Here is a 6,350-nt window from a genome sequence, read left to right as displayed (position 1 = left end):
GAAATTGACACTATGATATGAGATAATCACCAGTAATAGACACATCGTGACTCAGTAATTGACGTATCTTAATATCATTCCAATGAACAATATAATTTTCTACTAACTTTACAAGCTGATTTATAAGTATTTACTTACATTAACATATGTTTATTTCTTTCTCAAATGGAGCTTTTACAGTATTTTTGTATACAAAGGATGCTAATACTGATATTACACAAATATTCACAGTAAAGTAAAAGAATGTTCAGTGGTAAATTCACTTTATGACTAAGAAGCCATGGGTAAAATACAGGGTGAGCCAAAGTCTAGATACACTCTATAAAAGTCAAACGGTGTGGGGAATCACAATGTCGTTTGGTATAGGGTGTCTTTAGATGGGGCCAATACATATAGGGGCTGTGCCGACAGCGGCGGCCATCTTGGACATAGATTAGTGTTTCGAAATAGAAAGGGGGTTATGTCGCATATCATTTTACACTCATTTTCTGGGGAATACAACTGTCCCATCCATTTCAAGATGTTTTTGTTTGTGTAGGAGTTATGACTTAAAATTTGGGACACTCGTCAAAGTCGACATTACAGCTTATGCTCAATATGACCTCTATTGCGCTGGATATACAATTGGCGTCTATTTTGCAAGTCCAGCTACACACGTCGCAGGGTTTGTGGGTCAATAGAGGAACATTGGTTATATATTCATAAAAGGGTTCTCCAGTCATTCATCCCTACGAAGCTTTTTTTATTCACCAGTCAGTCACATTTTGCACAACCTCACCTGGAATGCGAGCATACGGGAACACAATAAATGGCAGAGTACCATGGCACACACAGTCAAAGATACGGTGATGGATTCTTTATCTGAACCTTAAATTATGTTATAAATGTTTCTTTCTCTCATCGTGGTCCAATCACTTTATTATTAATTTTTGGATTCAACTGGAATGCGGTCTCGTCGCAGTTAAAAACACAACAGGAACCCTGAAGAACTTCAATAAGCATTTTGTGTTCTGTTTATGATTGTATTTCATTAAACCAGTTACGAATTCGCCGTTAGGTAACATTCGCAAGCTGGCTTGTGAGCTGCTCAGGTTTTTAATCAGCTAATTCGGGGTGACGCCCATGAATGATTCATGCCAATGACAGCCAGGTATCGGTGAATGGATTTTGACGGTTAGAGTTCAAGAAAATTATCTGAGCTGTAACTAGAACATCATCTGTCATTAATAGGAAACCACGCTTTGCAACCGAGAGTACTCAATCAACAATACGGTATTCTTCGGTCTCAGTAAATACTGTTTGTTGCCTCATCTTCCTCCCCTTTGGAGTCCTTCCTAAACACTTGTATTATTAAGGTTTTTCTGGAAATTCAGAACTATTAGCTTGCACTTGAACATGACATTCTACTCTCACTGTTTCGATTGCCTTCGACATTGCATCTTGAGTACTCGAAGAAAGGTTTCGATTTACCTGGGAATTACATTTGATGGATTTACAAAGTAGAAACATTCCTTAGGTTAATCAGTGTAAAGAACTCACAGTATGCATAAAGATATCTTTTTTTAGTTACTGTAGACTACTCTACCCGTGGCAACGTGCCAAGTAAGAGTACTGCAGATTAAGTGAAGGCACTTGCTTAAAATTCACACTTAACACTCAAAGAAAAAGGCGTAGGAGTACTTAATCCTGTACCAAGAGGTATTTACCACTATAAGAAAAAAACAATAAAAAGCAAGGTTGGTTCCACGTTAATCACAAAGGTGTCAACCGAGGACCTTTCGAATTATAACAAAATAACACTAACAATTCACATGTGCCTTGGTAAATTGTTTGTACAATTCTTCTATAGTAGTAGCCTAGTAATTGACACCCCCTGTCAACTACTGGGATTTTATAAGAAATTTTGGTTTTAACTTTATCAGTCAACTTAACTCCAAGGAAATACACTGTATACAAACTTCTACTGACGTTACTTGAGCTCAGGCAAATCACTAATAATTCACAAGGGATGTCAATCACTGGTTTTTGCAGATAACCTGTGACCAATAATTGGCACCCACTGTAAACTTGGTTTTACTTTCAAAAACCTATATTTATTTGTTTAGTCTTATCTATTAGTCCTTAGATTACCTAAAAACATCTTTAACTTGTCAGTTTTTATTATAATCTACTTGATATGCACCGAATACAAAAAAAACCTACCTTAAGAAAACCGTTACTAGAAGTCTGAAAAAACAATTCACTTCTCACTGTCCATCGATGTTCTGCTACCTTTGAAGTACTATTACCGAGCGGCAAATATTAGCAGTAGTGTAGGATTGACAACACTACAAAGGATTAAAAGATGACAGCATTTGCTCGTACCTAGCGCCGCAATCTTGCTATGGCGAGAAAAATACGACAGTGTCAATTATTGGTACACTGTCAATTTCTGGGACAGTTACCCTACGGATCTTACGTTTTAGCTTCTTCATCTCTTCCACCTAGGAACCAAGTTCGGAGATACGAAAGTTCATTTTAACCTAAGACATCAGACGCCATCTGCACACTAGTTCGGAAATATAAGAGGGCAAGTCTCTTTAAGGGACCTTGATCTCAGCTGAGAGAATACACCAAGATTTGAATCAGGTATTTACGGAACCAAGTTCTTATAACTTGAGTTAAACTGGTGAGTAGCTTGAGGTTCTATATTGGTTGAAGCAAAGAAACAACTTCTAGCAATTAATTTTATAACAATGAAGAAAAATGGAAAATTAAATGGAAATTTCAAGAGGCTTACATGGTGTGAGATACAAGCGATAGGTTCTAACTTTCTGTGAAATCAACTCCAACTTAACTGACTATACGTATGAGCTACTAGAATACAAGATCTCTATCGGGAAGCAAAAACGTAGGTTACTTGAAAAGTCTCTATCGTCAGACTAAGTTTATAAAAGTAAAACGTAGACGGGAAAGAAGTTCATACTACCGTAGGGCATGACAATTGTTTACGGGTTACTGCTTGCTTCTTTCTAATCATCGGTACGCTCAACAGTTTATCATTCAACCCTCCAACTGCTAAGTTCTAACTTACAAATTCATTTTTGCAAAATGTGCTCAGCTGACAGTGACTGCCCATTACTTCTGATCTCTTCGACATCAGGTCTCGAAGTGACTGGCGACAAAATTCAAAGTCATGCACGTTATTGTTTAGCACGTGGCGACCTATGCATGGCCTTCAGCTTCTGTGTTTTTCAACAGAGGCCACTTTGGCACGCGCTTAGAGAGAGCAGAGGAGATTTCTGTGCAGGCACCGTAGTGTTCAACAGTCTTCAAGCTCAGTCACGCCGAAAGAGAAATATTAACATATCCGTTCTTTTTCGGTGTTTTAAAAATACAGTTTTTAAATTCTGGCTTATGTTGCAATGACTAACGACAGTTAGGTTTTCCGACATAGTGTTAACCCGGCTGTGATTTGAGCAAATCATAGCCAGGTCTAAAACCAACAACACTTTCCGGTTATTTAACGTCCCATGGTAGCGAATTGTAGGTTAAACTAGCAACATTTGAGATTCATTCTCTCTCTCTGTGTCTCTCCCTCCTCGCACATTCAAGAAAGCGTGAGACAGATATATTCAAGCAGTCCGGCATTAGGACGCCAGGAACCAATTTTGTGTAACATGTTATTTGTCTAGCATGTTAAAAAGAAAAAGGAAGACAAGTCGTCTTTCCGAAAGATGTACTTGATCCTACACTACCTTCCAGTCGGTAATGGTACTATAATAGTTAAAGTTCGAAGAGACTTTACTTATGATAAAAAGGTTAATGTGGACTGTAGTTTTTGTATACGGTGAGTTACATAACGGGATCATAGGGTTCCATTTTCCGATTATATTTTATGTGGAAATCAACTTGAATAATTAATTGGTTAATCTTAAAATGTTACAACACCTTTTGATAAGCACTACAGTATTATTATTATTATTATTAAGTATTCTGCTTTTTTGCAGGTCCTGGGATTAGTGAGGTTTTTCTTTAATTTCTTTCCTTCTTAATTTTCAGTTTGGACCACGAAATGTTTTTTCCATGTTACTCGATTTCAGCTTCCTCTTTTAACTCCCATACTTTCTTCTTTTTTTCAAATCATCGATCACTTGTGTTCTTCTTCCTGTTCCTCGCTTTCCTTCTCTGGCGGTATGAAGAAGACAAGTTCTTCGTAAGATGTGTCCAATCCAATTGGCTTTTCTACGAAGGATAGTGGCTACAAGCGTCCTCTTCTCTCCTATCCGTTTTGGCCAGTTTCTTTAGTTCAATAATAACGCTGGTAGTTAAGGGTGATCTTTTCTTGTTGAATGCTCCTTTGGCTATGGCAATTCTCGAACTCATCTCTTTGATGCAGTATGCATCTTTCATCAAAATACTTCCCAGGTATTTGAAATGGTCAATCTCTTCAAGTACTCTTTGTTCTACTCTGACCTTTAACGGCGTACTTCCACGGGATATTCTCATGATTTTCGATTTTTCGATGTTGATTTTAATTCCATATAGTTTCCCTGTGTCAGCTATTTTATCAATGATCTACAAAATACAGTATTACATACAAGCATTACAGTAGTTATATATATTGAGCCATCTTTTCACCTTTATGAAAATTTTCTTGCCAAGTAATAGGAGATAAATTCAGAGTGTTTGCTGGCTTTCTAGCAGGTTAACTTCTGAATACGCTGTTTGGAGAGTTTACATGCCATTATGTGTTACTTTCACTCAATTTGCACAATATGGTAAGTGTTTTTCCAAATGACCAAAGGCACTTACACTAAGATTTGACATAAACAAATTAAGGACACTAGGAGAATACCAATTAATAATTTATGATTTAAGATGTTTTTCTAACAAATAACTACTTCCTTGTGTTATAGTGTTATAGCCTCTTGTATTACATATGAAAGAAGATAAGCTATGAGACAAATTATAGGGAACGAATTAACGAATAGACGTTAATTAATATTTGAAAAGACCAACATTATTGGCTCTGTAATAACCATGACCTGAACTAGAAGTTGCGGTGGCCTAATAGGTGGCGTTAAGGGCCGTAAGACCTGTCTCTAAAAAAACAGTTGTAATATGATATAAAAACACTGAAAATATACAAGGTTGGCAATGCGTCTATAAACCATACCTTAACTAACCAAATAAAGTTCACATGCTTACCCAAAAATACTATTTAAAAAATGGTTACGTTCCGCATTATTCAGTCATACTCAAAAAGGAAGAAAATACAGAATACTGAAATGTATTAAGATTCTGCTACTTTATTAGGACACCATTAGTTAAAATTGGGGTCATACTCTCTTATTTTGCTAAATATAACAATTATGGACCTATATTGTAGGTCTACTTAATAGCAGTGTATCATTGGTTGTATCAATATCTTAAACGGTTTAAGTCATAAATCTTTAAAAGGAAATAATTTTACAATTAAATACCTATATGCGCTATAAAGTACTAATACAAAAAATAATCAAAAATATTATTAAATTTCGAGAAAATTACAATCTTAGGGTGTATGAATGAACATGTTTTATCGTACATATTCAATGTGTAAGCAGTTTCAGTCCTGTCGTACATTCAACATGTATTATCGTTTTGATTAATACACATTGATTTATTTCAATGGCGTACTTACTAACAAACGCGGGTACATTTATCTCCTATATGGATACATATTTAATCATTTAAGGGCATAACTCTGTGAAACTCATTCTGTTAATATGGGACTCAATAAGAATCAGCTACAATATGACAGAATATTAAACGCACTAAACAGTGCTCAACTAGTTCTATTAGAAATAATAAGTTGAGTGCTGAAACTGACTCTTGGATTATTTTATCCTGTCTGATATACAATATGCAATACGCACTAAGCAACGAGTGATATAAACTATATAGCGGCAACCTTACGTTAACTCACCTTGGCGTACCGGATGTATACTTCCCCAATACATAAGTGAACGTCTGAATTGTTCTAAGTCCAATAAAATTGTCAGCTTGGCAACAACGGGCTTGGAATTGTAGCAGGGGAAGACATAAGAAAGAAATGGTAGTGAAACCTTCCCAACACACCTTGTTCGCTGTTTGAAGTATTCAGATCCTTTTTTATTACTTAATGTAATGTTAGTTTCAGCGCAAAACATTACCTTGGCTAATACAGAAAACTTTGTTTAGTTAAAGAAAATACTCAAGGGTTGTAATCCAAAGAAAATTGTGAAAAAAACAAAGAGGATTTTAAGGAATTCCATCCCCATCAATACAATTGAAAGGTAGTTCTACAATACATTGGCGCAACTCTCAGGGGGATGAGGGGACATGTG

The sequence above is a fragment of the Thermobia domestica genome, chromosome 5 (assembly GCF_964235325.1).
Source record: "Thermobia domestica chromosome 5, izTheDome1.hap1.1, whole genome shotgun sequence".
In the NCBI taxonomy this organism is placed as follows: Eukaryota; Metazoa; Arthropoda; class Insecta; order Zygentoma; family Lepismatidae; genus Thermobia; species Thermobia domestica.
The sequence above is the reverse complement of the archived record's forward strand: the minus strand, read 5'-3'. Positions refer to the sequence as shown.